The following is a 20334-nucleotide window of genomic DNA, read 5'->3' as shown; positions in this document are numbered from 1 at the left end:
AGCCTTTAGATTTGTGTGCTTTATTGTGTAACGGAAATTTAGCGGATTCCTTTTAGTATACATGTGATGACTTCACATTCTCATTATTTACAGTTAGTTGCCAGTTTCCTTTTGCAATAAGACAACAAATTAGACAGTCTTCCGCACTAGGCCAGATTCAATCTTGCACTGACAGTTCTTTGGATTCAGTCTCAGAGAAACTACTTTTGGATTCGGATTACATCGCCAGTAATCACTAGAACTCCGTAATCTCCAGAAGTGAGCTTACTTCTCCTTAAATTAAGTAGTTCATTAGTAAACGAGTCTAAAGGGACTTTTGCAGTTTTCATTGCGACATGTTGCTAACTTTCCCCTTTCAATTGATATATAATTTATTCAGTTCAGAAAACAACTATTTTTAAAATATATTCTGCATGCGTGTGACCCAATGTGGCGCTGGAAAACTGCTGTCAAATATTGTGCTCCTGACTACTTGCTCATCATGTATATTTTAGTGATGTGAGAGAAAAGAAGTGTTACAAAATAAATGTTGTGGCTAACCTGTGATAGTTCGATATCTATCGTTCCCTCGATTGTCGTGTGATTCATGTTTATTTAATAATTTATTTATTTTTAGTTTTGAAAATATTGGTTGTGAAATTTGTTCATTTAAGTCTGTTTATTGAAGGATAATCATGGGTGACCGTAGAATGGCTAGAAATTCTCTTAAGGCTTTTAAGTAAAGGAGAAATGTTGGAAAGCCATAGTTAGGTGTCAATACCGTAAGCAATAAAGACGATAATCAAATGTGTGAACACAACCTTGCTGGTACACCTGTCCATTGCATTGAAAGTGAGAGCGGAAGTACTTTGCAGAGGGAGCTTGGTTCAGTTAGTGAAAAGTATTAATGTTTTATGGGTGCTAGGATGTGAATGAAATATTTGATATGTAATTTCTCAACGGCATTTCTGCTTTGTGAAGTCGATCTGGAACATACTATAAAAAATAGGACTTGTCGGTGAAATGGAACTGATGTGTGGTAAGTGTCCATACGCGACCACCCTTTGAAACAGTGCTGCAATAACTCCAAATGAAGTAAATGGTAGCAAAAGCTATGAAGACATTAGATTTGTTTAATCCCTGCATACAATCGGTAAAGATGCTACTGCAGGTGCAGTTTTCTGTGGCATGATGAATCTTCCAAATCTCCCAACCATGTTTACGAACTATAATAGATTTATTGGTTCTAAAGTACAAGGTGTTTGCATAGAATCTATGAAGAAAGCCGTGGAAGGGGCAGTAATAGGAAACGTTAGTTTCCAGGTATGTTCTATCAAAGCCGCTGGTTTTAAACGATAGATATCGAACGTGCGATTCTAAATCGATCCTGTGACTGGTGGCTGGCGTTACGGGCAATGTTTACAGCAACGACATAAGAAGAGCGTTGATTTGATTGAAATACTTAGGTTCGTATGAGCAGTTGCCAGCGGGCTCGTGGGCATGCCCAGTGCCTTCCTCCCGCTTCTGGCTACTTCGAGCGTGGCTGTTTGCTGCATGAGCAGTAGCAGCAAGTAGCCAGATGCTACCCGGAATTTTTTTTCCGGCGCACCCCAAGCTGCCAGATTCGCGCATGCGCAGAGCAAGCTGAGTTATAGGGGGGGCGGGGAACCGTGTATATGTTTCGTGTTTTCGTAATATTGCTGGTCTCTTCGTTTACAGCTCTCACGTCAATTGAAATCAAAACAGATTTCTGTGGCCGGGAGCCATCAAGTGAATTATATACATTCTCATAACAATGAAAGACCAAAGTAAGTTAATAGTTTCAATTTTCTGATTTTATATTATTTCCACGTTATTATCAATCAACCATTAATGTCTTAATGAAGCTATTTCTGTCTGTTTTGTAAAGAAATTTGCTTCTATTATTTTTTTTTCCGCTGAGGCAATTAGTTTATTTGAAGCGAAGTGTTTCATTCCGCACTATTGGCTACGTTCAACTTCGTTCAATTTCAAGTGCAAATTTTCATTTTCTGGGACGAATGACATACCATAATAAAGAACCAAACATGAGAATACAGTACTGGACCTCCGAGAAAATTGGTATCACGAAAACCACATGAAAAGCTGAATATCAGGTACTTCAGAGTGCATCTGGACAGAGAAATGTGCAATTAGAGCGGAATGAATCATTTTAGTATGGTTTATAAAATTCCGATGCTGGCTGGAGTAGTCTGCTGTCCTGTTCCTTTTATGACACTGTAAGATCCCTTAATGCTATATATGTACGAACATACGTGAACATTTACATGAAGCTACGTAGGCAAATTTTGTCAGATGTTTTTAACTAAATATTTTGTTTCAAATATAATGACAGCTGTAGCAGAACTTTACAAATCTGCCTTCTGTGAAAGTGTTTTTCGATCACAAGGCACTTGTCTAGTACTTCCTCTAGGCGTGAAGTTGTTTCTTAATTTGTGTTTACGTCTTAAATTTATAGAATGCCATTCTATGGTAAATTGTAGACTGGCAGCATACCGTGTATTATCGTTTTAACTCCGTACATGGCTTCATATTTAATCCTAGGGTAGAATGTAAACTGTCAGTTGTACGGTACCTTTGGCTCACAGACAACCTTGGTAATTTTTTGCACATTTTGAAATAGTTATGAACTTTATTGTCCTTTATATTCCGGTGTAAGCTACACAAGAAACTGTGTGTGTGTGTGTGTGTGTGTGTGTGTGTGTGTGTGTGTGTGTGTGTGTGTTTTTTGCAAGAAATTTGTATTCCATCCTACTAGTTTTTTGCAGGGCTGTGTAGATGTAAACCTGTTGGAAATGCTACATAACAATATTGCAGAGTACAAATTAAAAAAAAAAAATCTGTCAAATACACCCCATAGCAAAATGTTATGGTACTTCGAGCTGTGGAGTCTAATTTTGAAATGATATTTTGCCAAGAACTGCTTCCTTTTTTGCATCCTTTATCAGTACAATTGTACTGCCGCCAACTTACATTTCGAGGAAAGACCACAAAGATAAGACAAGACAGATTAGGGGTCATGCAGAGGCCTATAGGCAGTCAATTTTCCCTCGTTCTGTTTGGGAGTGGAACAGGGAGAGAAGATGCTAGTTGTTGTACGAGGTAACCTCCGCCACGCACCGTATGGTGGATTGCGGAGTATGTATGTAGATGTGTGGGATATGATAAAACAATTGCTCTAAGTACAAGTCTGCATGTCCTCACAACATCATGCTGCAGGGCTGAACATGGTCACGTGATCCCCCACCACGCACGAAATTCCACCAGAAATGCAACGAAAAGCGTATGAGCAGAGCAAGCACCAAGCACGGGCTGCCTACGTCATCGTAGCTGCGTATGCGCAGTACAGCCTGTTGTTGGCGCTATCTGGTAACTTCTAAAACGAACCTGTAATTACGAACGAAATGACTTACCTCACTCGTCGTCGACCGCGTCGTCATGAGAAAGTCCATTTGATGTATATGTTATAGGAAGCATTACTTTTTTGCCGTAACCTTGGTTAGACTCTGCCTACGTGACGCAAAAATATGCGTAGCGTGTCACATACATCAACTTTTCCTTGCTGCCGCAAGTTATCGAAATACAGATACTGAAACAAGTGGACTTGCATTCTTCCTCCTGGACGCCCTTCTCTTTTAATGGAAGATTTCACCGATTTCCTCAGCTGCTCGATGTTCTACGTGTGCACACTGTGATTATCGGAAGACACGAACTCCACACACTGGTTCAAGAACTCATAGTTTAATCCTTCTGCTTTCGGTGTCTTGTGGAATTGATAGCCGTCTATAATCACGTTGCTACCGGGCAGTATAAAGTGCTTTATCAAACCGGCTACAGTCACCTGCCTGTGGAGAACACACTTACCACAAGGCACATCTGGCACATTGAATACACAAATATGTTCGATTTCATTATTTAAAGGTCTTTCTCGCTGGATTTTTCTTCTTGCTATGTTTGACTAGTCCAACAACTTTATGGTCCACCAATCGGTACGCTGTCGTTCGTCACTATTACACAACAAACTTCTCTGCAAAATCTGAAATAGTTGCACATGGTATTGGTAGAGAAGTCTTTTTCTGACGTCGTTGCTCACAAGATGTAGTCCCTAATCCAGCAAGATACAAGACTAATGCTATTCTGGACTGAATTTTGAGTAGTCAAACTATGCATTCTTCCTGATAGTCGTTCATTTACCACAGTTTCCACAATGAAATTGTAAAAGTATTTCACTCAGAACTCTTCTTACGAACTTTTATAGAATTCACCCCACTGCAGTCTTCACAGCCCCTCCTTTTGTCAACTGGCATTAGTCCATATTTCCAACAAAGATTACAATTTTCTATATGACATAAGCATGGAACTAGATTCTTCAACGTGAGGCAATTGGCCAAAGAAACATCTACTACCGCAAACCTCCCAACTAACTACCGACATAAATCATGTAGGTTTCCCAAGCAACTCAAGTAATTTATCATAACGCCTGCCACCACAGTCGCTTGATCGATTTAGAATCACACATTCGATATCTATAGCTTGGGGTCCGTGGGTTCGATAGCAAACATTCTTTGAAATTACCTAGAAAAACAGTGGTAATATAGCCTTGATTGCAGCACATAATGGTACTGGGCATAAACGGGGACACACATCTCTTCATGGTGTAGTATCTGCCACCAGTATGTATATGGGGAAGTTTCAGATGTAGCAGTAATATCAATATTGTAGGTGCCCCAAAAAAATAAAGGTAAACATGAAAATGATTGCACAGCTAACTATAGTGGCAGTAGTGGGGGAACGGAAGTGGCTGTTGTTGCTAGCATATTTCAGCGTTCTGTTGCATGTGACATGTGAATTACCTTGGTGATGGTGATTCTAAAAGTTTCAAGCCTATTCAAGAACTGAAGTTCTGTGGTGATGATGTAGTGCAGAAATCTGAGTGTATTGGACACACACACAGAAACAAATCGGATCAAGACTTCAGAGACAAAGCTTCGTACAAAAAAGCAAAATCTCAGTGAGTTGTGAAGGGTTGGATGGGAAGGCAATGTTAACTGACAATGTAATTGACAAAATACAAGACTATTATGGAATGGCTATTAGGTAACACACACAGTGTTGATGAAATGAAGGCTGTTTCAGCTCTCTTTTTCATGCATTTTCAACCTATGAAAGTCCCATCATTACTTGTGTCCGAAAGGAAGAAACAAATAGTGTAAATACAACATTACACGTAGTCTGCCTGATGCGGTAATGGAGGTGAGAACCTATTTTCAGAGACTTAGCAGCAGCACCTTAACTGTTGAAAAAGTATTCATGGAAAAACTCAAAACACCAATGAAAGTGTAAATGGTCAAGAATACCCATGACTGTGTTCGTTGGAATACAAACGTTTCACTTTGGTGTGTATGATACTGTTGCTACTTTCAATTATGGAAATCTTTAAGGTTGTAGTGTCTCCTGACCAATCGTCATAAAGAGCGTGTGACAGAATTTCTTCCGTGTGTGTTAGACCAGTTAACATGTATCGATATAGTGCCACGCACACAGCGAAAGAGAAATAATTTAATACGAATAAACATGACCAAGTGAAGCAATAAAGCAAGACTGTGTAAACATTTCACGACTATATTATGTGTGTATGTATAACATTCATAATTATTTGACTTTTATGCATTTTTTTAAACTTTGAATCCATGACATCATTATCTTTGACAATCATATTCTTGTTAAATGAATTAGTGATTATGATCTGTGCCTCAGATAAAAAGGACAATTCAGTACATGTATAAATAGTAAAAAGCGAGCAAATGAATATGCTGGCCGTGAGTCTTTTGTTCATGAAGCTTGAGATCCGCCTTTAGGCGAGTTGTTGTAAAAGGGTGTATAAAATTAATGCATTTTTGTTTGAATATATAGAGTTTGAGCAAATATGTTTCTAAAATAATTTATAAAGTTGCCAGCCATTCGTCCCATAAATAGTTTAGACATTTTCAGCATTTAATTTAGCGGAAGCCGCTGTACCAATCTGCGAGAGCAACGACCGTAGACACGGCACATTTAAAAATATTTATTTCAGGTAAAGTGAGGTAACATAATATTTAACATTTTCTTACAGCTTCCAGCAGTGCCAGCAGACCATATTATATTATTCAGTGCATTTCTCAGTTTGATTTGGAAGGTACTGTGCGACATGTTCTATGCGATCACAAAAATGTAACGATTAACTGTGTTAGGCCTATGACTATCATTTTCACATTTTGTGGCAAGGTCTGCTCTGTGAAACTAAAGCAATATTTCTACATTTTTTCCCAGAGATTAAGAGAACGCGGGCTAGCTGCGCGCCTGTTCTAATTAACAGTAGGGCCTATTCAAAAATCCACTGCATAACGTAACCAACATTCAGTGCTGTGACGATCATTTGAATTTCATTACTGACTTTTCTGAATACGATGCAAGGTAGTGAGTTCAGATAGTTTTCTTTCTTGGTTATGTTACAGTAACAAGTGAATGTTTCCTACATGATTATCCAGAGATGATGTGGAAAAGAAATAATTTGATCCACAGTGTGCCACATTTATGATAAAAGTGTTTATTCCTCTCCCACTCCATGTCTGAACTTAACATGTGTGTGCTAGTGTGACTCATACAGCCAAAGTGAAACATTTACTCAACATTACTCAAAGTTACTTGCTTTTATGAAGAAAGAATTACCAAGTAAAGGCAGTGTAATAACATTGAATCAAAACCTTAGCAACTTGTTACAAATAATTTTGTGTACTGCCATCAGCTCTCAGTAAAAGTTTTATATCAGTCTGAACATTGCAAATCCAAACTTTAATATCGTAAAGCAAAGTTACTAGTTACCATGTACCAAATTACTTGCTGCTACACATATATAATCATATCTAAATAAATAAAACCACAAGCCGAATAAAATTAACTCCAGTAGTAAAAAAAGTGAGAAGAGGAGTAAGGGAGACGGAAAAAGGTGCAAAGTATTTCAAAATATGGGAATGAAGATAGGTTTCAACATGGTACAAACAATGTTTTGGACAAGGAATGTCTTTGGGCTGCTGACAGGCCTGTAAAAAGCCTAGAAATACAAGCTAGAGTAAACAGGTGGAGGACAAAGAGGAAACTAGAGTAGTAGTTTGCAGAAGATGAAGATAATCCAGCTTATGGACTTGGAATGCACTAAAAAGATAATCCAAACTTGTTGCTGGAGTCCAAAAAATTTTATTTTTCATACACACTACATGTTTTCTCAGGCTCTACCAAACTAATTTGATTCAAACGTTTAGGAAATTTTACAGTGTCTCTTCTGTGTAACTTAAGATAGCATTTTTCCAAAAACCTGTATACGGTTGAATTTATAAACGAAAAATGATACAAAAGAGAAATGAATGTTCATTACAATAGAAAAAATTAATCTCTAACAACTGGATTCAAATTTTTAGAAAGCCCTGTGTTAAGTTGCAGCCAGTACTCTAGTAAATTACCTGTAGAAGTTTCAACTTCCTAGCTCAAGTACTTTGAGAAAACATGTAATTTGTAAGCGCTGTTTTAGCATAGGAAAGATAGGGTATTCCACAGTCCCTTGATAGTAAATCTTTGAAAGTGGCTCTTATTATGACAAAGAAGTGTTTATATAGTTCTAGGTTCAAGCAATACTTCATAGTGTGCATCAGCACTGTAGAACATACGTTTCATGAGGCTGGTGTTAAAACTATCATGGACCATGGTAGATAGCATTACATGGACCACGAGTGCGAGTCCCGAACAGTATTCCCGCTGACATCATACGCAGTAGCCAATAGCAGCTCGACCCCCGGAATGGCCTACACGATTGTTTCTAGTTAGGCTGAAAAAAACTGGGATATCGTTTGGAATAGTGCAGGTTTATTTGAAACCTCAAATAGGCAAAATCTTTATTGGAAATTTTAGTCATAGATTATAACCTCAAAAAATAATTTGTTCCAGTAAAAGGGTGGCATTTCTTATATCTTTATAGCTACTTACTGGATCTTTCTGTGACAGGTTGTCTAAGAATTGTTATTGCCGCTTACTGGTGTTTTAGGCCAGCAGGGCACAGATTCTGTATGTATGAAGTGGTTTGCAAATGTGGTATATGGTATGTATTTCCACTTTTAAGTGCTGTGGGTTATCAGAGTATCTTATGCTACACTTCATGCTTGTCTTTCATTTGTGTGCTAAATAACATTCATTGAAGGTTAATTGATGTATGTCTGCACAACTTTAAACAAATATAGCGAAAAAGAGTGTTTATAAATTGCTTTTCAAGGTCACCACGAATTACCTCGAGTATAACAGTGCTTCTCCCATCATCCCGTATATTTGTAAAACTTGTCTGGTTATTCTGGTAACTGAGGACAGAGTGTATATTACTCACCACTTTCTTTAGGAGACAGGCAAGGTCATTCACATGCAGTTGGCATCTCTCTAATAGCAAAGCTGCTACGCAGCACTCATATCCAAGAACAGAGGTGTTGTGGTATCCACCCCATCCTGAGAGGTTAAAATCTAACCTACTTCATATATAGAATAGATTCTAACCTAATCAAACTAGCCTCCTTTGACCCTGCCAAAACTGACAAAGCTAATAGTGTCACCATTCGGCTCAGCGTGAAGGGGTACTTCGTACCTTGGTACACAGGGCACATGTCGTTTCTGACGCTGAGACTTTGCCAGCTGAGCTGTCCCATCGTGAAGTTACATTTCGTCAAAATGGTTATAGTGATAGACAGATTGAACGTGCGTTGCGCTATCGACCAATTGTACATCGGGTGATTGATGATAATTCTGAGTCAACACCTAAGTCTACTGCCTTTTTGCCTTACGTAGGAAACACGTCCAATAAGATCAGTCGTATTTTACGGAAATACGATGTGAAATGTGTTTTCCGACCTCCATCTAAAATTAGAGCACTTTTGAGTTGCATTAAGGATGATCTTGGACTGCGTGAGGCAGGTGTATATCTTATTCCTTGTAGCTGCGGCATGGCATATATTGGTCAAACCATCAGGACCGTGGAGGACAAATGTACTGAGCATAAACGGCACACACGATTACAGCAGCCAAATAGATCTGCTATTGCTGAACATTGCTTGGATACTGGTCACCCCATGTTATATAACAACACCGAGATATTGGCATGCACGTCCAGCTATTGGGACAGTGTTATTAGGGAGGCAGTTGAGATTAAATTAGCGAGCAACCTTGTTAACAGGGATGGAGGTTTCTGTTTAAACTCTGTTTGGAATCCGGATCTCTCCCTTGTCAAAAAACAGAGGAACAGAGTCAATGCTGCCTCACCTGTGAATTCATAGTGTGTGTGTGGGTGTGTTATCTTTCCTGCTTCTGTCGGAGAACCGAGGTATTAAATTTGCATGTACGCCGCCTGTCCGTTGCAGTTTGCCTTGAAAATGGCGGGTTGTTCTCCCGCCGAAATATCGGCGGTCGCTGAAAGTGTTACCTGGCTGAATTCCGGAAGGTATTTGAAAATGGTACTGGTACTGTTTTCCTCTTCCAATTTTATTTCCTCTTTGACACTTATCTCTTCTAATATACCCTTAAAAAAGGCTTCAGACTCTGTTTATTTTTTCAGGTACCGAATACTGAAGCACAACGGAAGGAAATTGCTCGAGAATTTGAGGTTCACTGGAACTCTCCTCATTGCATAGGGTCTTTAGATGGAAAACGTGCAAATTGTTAATCCTGCTCATGCTGGAAGCACTTAATACAACTATAAAGACACTGGCAACATTATGTCAATGGCATTAGTGGATGCTGATTGCCAGGTTCTGCATGCGGATATAGGAGTGCAGGGACATATTTCACATGGAGGTGTATTTGACAGTACAACCTTTAATAAAGCTCTTCAGGCAGGTGAGCTGCACATACCATGACCGGAATCTCTGCCTTTAAGAGCAGTGTCCACTTCCTTTGTAATTGTTGCTGATGCTTTTGCACTACAAGAACATGTCATGAAACCCTTTCCAGGAAATCATAACACAGGTAGCAGAGGAAGATTATTTAACTACAGGTTTTTAGGCTGACAAGCTGTCGAAAATGCCTTTGGAAAACTATCCTCTGTTTTTGTGTTTTACAAAAACCTGTTCATCTTGATCCCCATAAAGCAACTATAATGATTTTGTGCTGTGTTGATCTTCATAACTTTCTAAGAAGAAATTTACAAGCTCGCTCACTTTATTCACCACCAGGCATTTTCGATTCTGAAAACTTAGAAAGAGGGACTGTAGAATCCGAGAGAGAGAGAGAGAGAGACCACTCCTACAAGCACAGCTCAGTGACACCTATACTTGCAAGTATTTAGTTTTGGTACATTATATATTAGGGATGGGCAAAACATAATAGCTGATTCACTATCGATACCACCAAATGGTTTTAATGAATTTTTGAAATTTACTGAACAGATCTCAGATATTAGTCTTACTAATGCATGGCAGAACGTATTGATCGTACTACGTAAAAATGTGCTGCAACCTGCGACAGTTGCAAGAAGAGGATCAGTGCTGGCAAAAGGTAAGGAAAAAATTACAGGAGTCTAGGTACACAAATGTAAACAAGTTCTATGTGATATAGCAACAAATGCTATTTCATAGACACATGCCAGAACAAGAGCGCGCGCACTTACCAGAGGACTATGTTGGTAATTTTATTAAGTTCAGTCATAACTTGTGGGGGCACTATGGTGTGTCTAAATGCACAGGCAAAATCACAACTATTGCTATTTCCTAAAAATGAGATGTAGGATACAACAAGTGATCAGGAAACGTGTAAAGTGTCTAGGTTGAACAAGTTACGTACTATCATTCCGACAAAACCACTTGAATTAGTATCAATGGACGTGGCTGGTCCATACCTGCAAGGAAACTTTGGAGCAAAACATATAATAGTAACGTACAATGTGTTTTCTAAATACTTCAGACCATATGTTTAAGACAGTAACTTCAGGCCCAATCATGAAGGGAATAGTGGAAGATTGCTTCTCACAAGTAGGAAAGCCGAGGATAATCTTGACTGACACTGTGTCATATTTCATCAGTAAGAAATGGAAAGAATTTGTCAAATCAAACACATGATACTAGTATCCTGTTTTCACCCAGAGGTCAGCCCCCATATAGAGAGTATTCAGAACATTTAACCAATTCACCCATACATATACCCCACAAAAACACATTAAGTGGATTGAATTTGTATCACCATTCCATCAGCTCGTAAATAATTTACCATACACATCTATTGGTTTCACACCCACAGAGTTAATGTACAAAGAAGTTACAAAATATGAATGGGCAAAACGATTACAAAGATACCTAGAAAAGAAATGACTATGGAGGAGAAGTTAAGAAAAGCTCTTGTAACATTGGAGAAGGTAGAAAAAAAATCCTATGATAATAGGTTCATGGTGTGGGTTCCGGTAGTCATGTCCTAGTTCGTGAACCACAGGCAACGTATGAGTGGCCAAGTAAGTGGTCCCGACAGTCGGGATACCAGTTACTTTGGAATAAGGCTGGGCATCTGACATATTCTGAGTCGTGGTCACCTTTGTGCTCATTCGGCAAAGACTACCAAATCCACCGGTTAGTCCGTCAACCGTTAGGGGTAAAACCCAATGGGACTCAGGAAAGTAAGGCTAGCAACCTGCTTCCCTGATACTTTAAATATGATGCTGGCCACAATCAGAGCAAAATGCCTGACCTTTGGAGGTGACTGAGTTCCACCTCTAACTGACAAACCAGGGACTCCTAAGATACGACTTGGCAAACAAATGGTAATGAGATGGGGAGCTATTAATATCAATGGGGGCTACTCTGGGAAGAAGGTAGAGCTGGCAGAGGCTGCAAGTAAGATGGGGCTGAATGTTTTAGCTGTTAGTGACATTCGGGTAAGGGGTGAGAAAGAAGAGGAATTGGGAGAATACAAGATCTACCTGTCAGGAGTCAAAGCAGAAATAGCACAATTGGGTGTAGGGCTTTACATCAGGAAAGAAATGGAACCCAGCGTAGTTGCAACAAGGTATGTAAACGAACGACTGATGTGGATAGATTTGACAGTGTCTAGCAAGAAAATTAGGATTGTGTCAGTATATTTACATTGTGAAGGGACAGATCAAGATAAGATGGATAGTTTTTATGAGGCACTCAGTGATGTAGTTGTTAGAGTAAATTTTAATGCCAGGATTGGAAACCGAACAGAAGGGTATGAAAAGGTTATGGGTAAATTTGGAGAGGATATTGAGGCCAACAGGAACGGGAAACAACTCTTTGATTTCTGTGCCAGTATGGGCTTAGTAATCACAAACTCCTTTTTTAAACATAAGAACATTCACCAGTATACTTGGGAAGGCAGGGGAACCAGATGTGTCATTGACTATATAACAACAGATCAGGAATTCAGGAAGGCTGTGAGGGACACACGTGTATTCAGGGGATTCTTTGATGACACTGATCATTATTTAATTTGCAGTGAAATTGGGATTGTGAGGCAGAAAGTGCAGGAGGTCAGGTCCATATGTAGGAGGATAAGAGTGGAGAAACTTCAGGATAAGGAAATCAGGCACAAGTACATAACAGCGATCTCAGAAAGGTACCAGTTAGTTGAATGCAGTCAATTAAGTCATTGGAAAAGGAATGGACAAGGTACAGGGACACAGTACTAGAAGTGGCTAAAGAATGTCTTGGAACAGTAGTGTGTAAAAGTAGGATGAAGCAAACAGCTTGGTGGAATGACACAGTCAAGGCAGCCTGTAAAAGGAAAAAGAAGGCGTATCAAAAATGGCTACATACTAGAACTCAGGTAGACAGAGAAAGTTATGTCGAAGAAAGAAACAAAGCCAAACAGATAGTTGCAGCATCCAAGAAGAAATCTTGGAAAGACTTTGGAAACAGGTTGGAGACTATGGGTCAAGCTGCTGGAAAACCATTCTGGAGTGTAATTAGCAGTATTCGACAGGGAGGTAAGAAGGAAATGACAAGTATTTTGGACAGGTCAGGAAAACTGCTGGTGAATCCTGTGGATGCCTTGGGCAGATGGAGGGAATATTTTGAAGAGTTGCTCAATGTAGGTAAAAATACGATCAGTAATGTTTCAGATTTCGAGGTAGAATGGGATAGGAATGATGATGTAAGTAGGATCACATTTGAGGAAGTGGAGAAAATGGTCAATAGATTGCAGTGAAATAAAGCAGCTGGGGTGGATCAAATTAAGTCGGAACTCGTCAAATGCAGTGGAATGTCAGGTCTTAAATGGCTACACAGGATAATTGAAATGACCTGGCAGTTGGGACAGGTTCCATCAGACTGGACGAAAGCAGTAATCACACCAATCTTTAAATACGGAAAAAGAAAAGATTGTAACAACTACAGAGGTATCTCTGATCAGCATTGTGGGTAAAATCTTCTCGGGTATTGTTGAAAGGAAAGTGCGAGTATTAGTTGAGGACCAATTGGATGAAAATCAGTGTGGGTTTAGGCCTCTTAGAGGCTGTCAGGACCAGATCTTTAGCTTACAGCAAATAGTGGAGAAGTGTTATGAGTGGAACAGGGAACTGTATCTATGCTTTATAGATCTAGAAAACGCATATGACCGGGTTCCTAGGAGGAAGTTATTGTCTGTTCTACAAGATTATGGAATAGGAGGCAAACTTTTGCAAGCAATTAAATGTCTTTACATGGATAGTCAGGCAGCAGTTAGAGTTGACGGTAAATTGAGCTCATGGTTCAGAGTAATTTCAGGAGTAACACAAGGCTGCAACCTGTCTCCACTGTTGTTCATATTATTTATGGATCATATGTTGAAAACAATAGACTGGCTGGGTGAGATTAAGATATGTGAACATAAAATAAGCAGTCTTGCATATGCGGCCCCCCCATGAACCATGGACCTTGCCGCTGGTGGGGAGGCTTGCGTGCCTCAGTGATACACATGGCCGTACCATAGGTGCAACCGCAACGGAGGGGTATCTGTTGAGAGGCCAGACAAACATGTGGTTCCTGAAGAGGGGCAGCAGCCTTTTCAGTAGTTGCAGGGGCAACAGTCTGGATGATTGACTGATCTGGCCTTGTAACAATAACCAAAATGGCCTTGCTGTGCTGGTACTGCGAACAGCTGAAAGCAAGGGGAAACTACAGCCGTAATTTTTCCTAATGGCATGCAGCTTTTCTGTATGGTTAAATGATGGTGTCCTCTTGGGTAAAATATTCCGGAGGTAAAATAGTCCCCCATTCGGATCTCCGGGCGGGGACTACTCAAGAGGACGTTGTTATCAGGAGAAAGAAAACTGGCGTTCTACGGATCGGAGCGTGGAATGTCAGATCCCTTAATCGAGCAGGTAGGTTAGAAAATTTAAAAAGGGAAATGTATAGGTTAAAGTTAGATATAGTGGGAATTAGTGAAGTTCGGTGCCAAAAGGAACAAGACTTTTGGTCAGGTGAATACAGAGTTATAAATACAAAATCAAATAGGGGTAATGCAGGAATAGGTTTAATAATGAATAAAAAAATAGGAGTGCGGGTAAGCTGCTACAAACAGCATAGTGAACGCATTATTGTGGCCAAGATAGACACAAAGCCCACGCCTACTACAGTAGTATAAGTTTATATGCCAACTAGCTCTGCAGATGAAGAAATTTATGGAATGTATGATGAGATAAAACAAATTATTCAGATAGTGAAGGGAGACGAAAATTTAATGGTCATGGGTGACTGGAATTCAAGTGTAGGAAAAGGGGGAGGAGGAAACATAGTAGGTGAATATGGATTGGGGGTAAGAAATGAAAGAGGAAGCCGTCTGTTAGAATTTTGCGCGGAGCATAACTTAATCATAGCTAACACTTTGTTCAAGAATCATAAAAGAAGGTTGTATACATGGAAGAATCCTGGAGATACTAAAAGGTATCATTATATAATGGTAAGACAGAGATTTAGGGACCAGGTTTTAAATTGTAAGACATTTCCAGGGGCAGATGTGGACTCTGACCACAATCTATTGGTTATGACCGCAGATTAAAATTGAAGAAACTGCAAAAAGGTGGGAATTTAAGGAGATGGGACCTGGATAAACTGAAAAAAACCAGAGGTTGTACAGAGTTTCAGGGAGAGCATAATGGAACAATTGACAGGAATGGGGGAAAGAAATACAGTAGAAGAATGGGTAGCTTTGAGGAATGAAATAGTGAAGGCAGCAGAGGATGAAGTAGGTAAAAAGACGAGGGCTAGTAGAAATCCTTGGGTAACAGAAGAGATACTGAATTTAATTGATGAAAGGAGAAAATACAAAAATGTAGTAAGTAAACAGGCAAAAAGGAATACAAACATCTCAAAAATGATATCGACAGGAAGGGCAAAATGGCTAAGCAGGGATGGCTCGAGGACAAATGTAAGGATGTAAAGGCTTATCTCACTAGGGGTAAGATAGATACTGCCTACAGGAAAATTAAAGAGACCTTTGGAGAAAAGAGAACCACTTGTATGAATATCAAGAGCTCAGATGGAAACCCACTTCTAAGCAAAAAAGGGAAAGCAGAAAGGCGGAAGGAGTATATAGAGGGTCTATACAGGTGCGATGTTCTTGAGGACAATATTATGAAAATGGAAGAAGAGGTAGATGAAGATGAAATGGGAGATATGATACTGCATGAAGAGTTGACATAGCACTGAAAGACCTGAGTCGAAACAAGGCCCCGGGAGTAGACAACATTCCATTAGAACTACTGACGGTCTTGGGAGAGCCAGTCCTGACAAAACTGTACCATCTGGTGAGCAGAATGTATGAGACAGGCGAAGTACCCTCAGACTTCAAGAAGAATATAATAATTCCAATCCCAAAGAAAGCAGGTGTTGACAGATGTGAAAATTACCAAACTATCAGTTTAATAAGTCACAGCTGCAAAATACTAACGCGAATTCTTTACAGACGAATGGAAAAACTGGTAGAAGGCGACCTCGGGGAAGATCAGTTTGGATTTCGTAGAAATATTGGAACACGTGAGGCAATACTGACTCTACGACGTATCTTAGAAGACAGATTAAGGAGAGGCAAACCTACTTTTCTAGCATTTGTAGACCTAGAGGAAGCTTTAGACAATGTTGACTGGAATACTCTCTTTCAAATTCTAATGGTGGCAGGGGTAAAATACAGGGAGCGGAAGGCTATTTACAATTTGTACAGAAACCAGACGGCAGTTATAAGAGTCGAGGGACATGAAAGGGAAGCAGTGGTTGGGAAGCGAGTGAGACAGGGTTGTAGCCTCTCCCCAATGTTATTCAATCTGTATATTGAACAAGCAGTAAAGGAAACAAAAGAAAAATTCAGAGTAGGTATTAAAATCCATGGAGAAGAAATAAAAATGTTGAGGTTTGCCGATGACCTTGTAATTCTGTCAGAGACAGCAAAAAGACTTGGAAGAGCAGTTGAAAGGAATGGACAGTGTCTTGAAAGGAGGATATAAGATGAACAGCAACAAAAGCAGAACGAGGATAATGGAATGTAGTCGAATTAAGTCGGGAGATGCTGAGGGAATTAGATTAGGAAATGACACACTTAAAGTAGTAAAGGAGTTTTGCTATTTGGGGAGCAAAATAACTGATGATGGTCGAAGTAGAGAAGATATAAAATGTAGACTGGCAATGGCAAGGAAAGCGTTTATGAAGAAGAGAAATTTGTTAACATCGAGTATAAATTTAAGTGTCAGGAAGTCGTTTCTGAAAGTATTTGTATGGAGTGTAGCCATGTATGGAAGTGAAACATGGACGATAAATAGTTTGGACAGGAAGAGAATAGAAGCTTTCGAAATGTGGTGCTACAGAAGAATGCTGAAGATTAGATGGGTAGATCACATAAGTAATGAGGGGGTATTGAATAGAATTGGGGAGAAGAGGAGTTTGTAGCACAACTTGACGAGAAAAAGGGACCGGTTGGTAGGACATGTCCTGAGGCATCAAGGGATCACAAATTTAGCATTGGAGGGCAGTGTGGAGGGTAAAAATTGTAGAGGGAGACCAAGAGATGAATACACTAAGCAGATTCAGAAGGATGTAGGTTGTAGTAGGTACTGGGAGGAGATGAAACTTGCACAGGATAGGGTAGCATGGAGAGCTGCATCAAACCAGTCTCAGGACTGAAGACCACCACCACAACAACAACAACTACAACAACAACGCATATGCGGATGACTTAGTTGTGATGGCCGATTCATTTGAAAGTTTGCAAAGTGATATTTCAGAGCTAGATCAGAAATGTTAAGACTATGGTATGAAGATTAGCATCTCCAAAACGAAAGTAATGTCAGTGGGAAAGAAATATAAATGGATTGAGTGCCAAATAGGAGGAACAAAGTTAGAACAGGTGGACGGTTTCAAGTACTTAGGATGCATATTCTCACAGGATGGTAACATAGTGAAAGAACTGGAAGCGATGTGTCGCAAAGCTAATGCAGTGAGCGCTCAGCTACGATCTACTCTCTTCTGCAAGAAGGAAGTCAGTACCAAATGGCTCTGAGCACTATGCTGTGGTCATAAGTCCTCTAGAACTTAGAACTACTTAAACCTAACTAACCTAAGGACATCACACACATCCATGCCAGAGGCAGGATTCGAACCTGCGACCGCAGCAGTCGCACGGTTCCGGACTGCGCACCTAGAACCGCGAGACCACCGCGGCCGGCGATGTCAGTACGAAGACTAAGTTATCTGTGCACCGTTCAATCTTTCGACCAACTTTGTTGTATGGGAGTGAAAGCTGGGTGGATTCAGGTTACCTTATCAACAAGGTTGAGATTACAGATATGAAAGTAGCTAGGATGATTGCAGGTACTAGTAGATGGGAACAATGGCAGGAGGGTGTCCACAATGAGGAAATTAAAGAAAAACTGGGAATGAACTCTATAGATGTAGCAGTCAGGGCAAACAGGCTTAGATGGTGGGGTCATGTTACACACATGGGAGAATCAAGGTTACCCCAGAGACTCATGGGTTCAGCAGTAGAGGGTAGGAGGAGTTGGGGCAGACCAAGGAGAACGTACCTGGATTCGGTTAAGAATGATTTTGAAGTAATAGGTTTAACATCAGAAGAGGCACCAATGATAGCACTGAATAGGGGATCATGGAGGAATTTTATAAGGGGGCTATGCTCCAGACTGAAAGCTGAAAGGCGTGATCAGTCTTAAATGATGATAATAGGTTAGGACATATGTAACTAAATTTCAAGTGGCTCAAGAAGTGTTGATGCGATCCCATCCAAAATTGGCAAAATAAAAGAAACTCACTCACAAGTAGTAACAATTATACACAGGACCATTTATAACACTCGGTTTTCCACATCATGTTACTGACTAGCATACCCAAACAGTGGGAAGGAAAAGGGATTGTACCCACAAAGACCTGAAAGAATTTGTTCATTAGCAGAAATCAATATAATTAGTATACAAATTAAACAGATGGAGGAAATCTAACACATATTGATTTGACAGCACACAAATCATACACCATATGTATGAGGAGACATCGTAAATGCACTTTACGGATATATCGTGTTTTAAACCCTATCAGAGCAGTAACATCACTATGTAAGATTTAGGCAAGTGCAAGGCAATACAAAGATTAAAGGATGGTTAACAACAAGTGACCATTAAATAAACACGGTGTATACGTGGACAAGGGAAAAAAATTCCTGGACAAAAACTTTCTCCCAGGTGAAAATGCACTTTTTCCATGTTAAGTGACAGTATATTCTTCCTCGGCACTGTAAAACTCATCAATCCTTTGAATGTTTATGGTTTTATATACAGACGTAGAATTTCCCGGCACTTTAGAAAACGAAACTCAGGGGGGAAACACGTTTCGAAAGACCTTTGATGAGCAGCATCATGTACGCAGCATATTTTCGTATTACAAAGGTATAAATTTGAATTCCGCCAAACAACGCATGTCACTTTCCGAAGCATTGAAATCGAGATTGCGATGTGCTTGTGTAAGCCAGTCATAGCTCATTCACGGGATCTCGCCAGCTTTTGACAGCACAGGGCATGTGATGTAGTCAGCCATTAGCAAGATCACTCTTAAGTAGTGCAATTACACAAATAAGAAAAGTTAATGGCTTAAATTAATATGCTTAGCATTCACATATAATATTGGTCTCTAAGATTAATAAGTTGGAAGAGAAGCTAAGCTTCCACATATAATGTTTATCTTTTTTGCGCACGTTACACTTTAAGATACATCACACAAATGTCCCAGTAAAATTTTTAATAACGCGAATGTCTTATCTTCCGGTCTCGAAATTCTTCTGAATGGTCGTCCTAAAAGAGTTGATTTTTAACTGAGATTCCGACACTTTGTGATTTAATAAATTCATCGTACATTCTCGCACATGGTTCATCTTGCGTAAAAGGAAATCTACTTTGAATGTAACGCTTTTCAAACCACCATTCGCAATATTTTTCCGTGACCTGTTAGAAATAGGTTCGTTTCAGCAGTTGCAAGAAAGGGCCAGATAACAGACGTCACCACGCTTGTGCAGCTACGATGACGCAGGAAGCCCGTATGTTCATATGTGTAAAATATTAGAAGATCTTACATTATGTCATAAAACAAACAAGACATCAAAGGATACTTCAAGAGCATCGGGACTTTGCGAACCACACTAAAATGCATAATTCGGCTTAAAATGCACATCCGTATGTAAATTTTCTTGGAGTACCAGTACTCATATTTGGTTCTTTATTATGGCATAATGCCATACGTGCACTTTAAATGCAGTGAACAGTTGAAACTAGCCAATAGAGTGAAATTAAACACTTCGTTTCATATACATTGACTGCCTCAGTAGAAAGGATTAATAAAGGCCAAATCGCTTTAGCAAACTGGCAAAAATAACTTCATTGTTCTATAAGGCAATTAATGCTTGACTGTCAGAAAGATGGTAATAAAATCTGAAACTATTAACATATTTTAGCCTGCCATAATTATGCGAACGTATTTTAATTCATTTGACAGCTCCCGGCCACAAAAATCCGTTTTGTTATCATTTAACGTGCGAGCAATAAACGAAGAGGAAACAACAAAATCACTGAACGTAATCACAGGTCACGTGGAAACAACCCACCTCCCCACCACAACTCTGACAGCTCTCTGCATCAGCCCTGGATGTACAATATTTCCGAACAGGGGCAAGTAGTGGCGCCCAGGCAGACTTCTGTAACCAGAAGCGGGAGGAGGTACTACTCATACGTGACTCAACTGCGCATGTGCAAGAGCCCGACCACAACTGCTCCAACGA

The 20334-nt window shown here is 39.8% G+C and overlaps 1 long non-coding RNA gene across 1 annotated transcript; it reads left to right on the top strand.

The window, feature by feature from the left end:
* Positions 1-1384: 1384 nt before the first annotated feature.
* LOC126480853 (uncharacterized) lies at positions 1385-10186 on the top strand. Its single transcript, XR_007587472.1, has 2 exons — positions 1385-1787; positions 9641-10186. It is a non-coding gene; the product is annotated as an uncharacterized LOC126480853 (long non-coding RNA).
* Positions 10187-20334: the final 10148 nt, after the last annotated feature.

The sequence above is a fragment of the Schistocerca serialis genome, chromosome 1, assembly GCF_023864345.2.
Source record: "Schistocerca serialis cubense isolate TAMUIC-IGC-003099 chromosome 1, iqSchSeri2.2, whole genome shotgun sequence".
Lineage (NCBI taxonomy): Eukaryota > Metazoa > Arthropoda > Insecta > Orthoptera > Acrididae > Schistocerca > Schistocerca serialis.
Note: the sequence above shows the minus strand (reverse complement) of the source record. Positions and strands in the feature narration are given on the sequence as shown.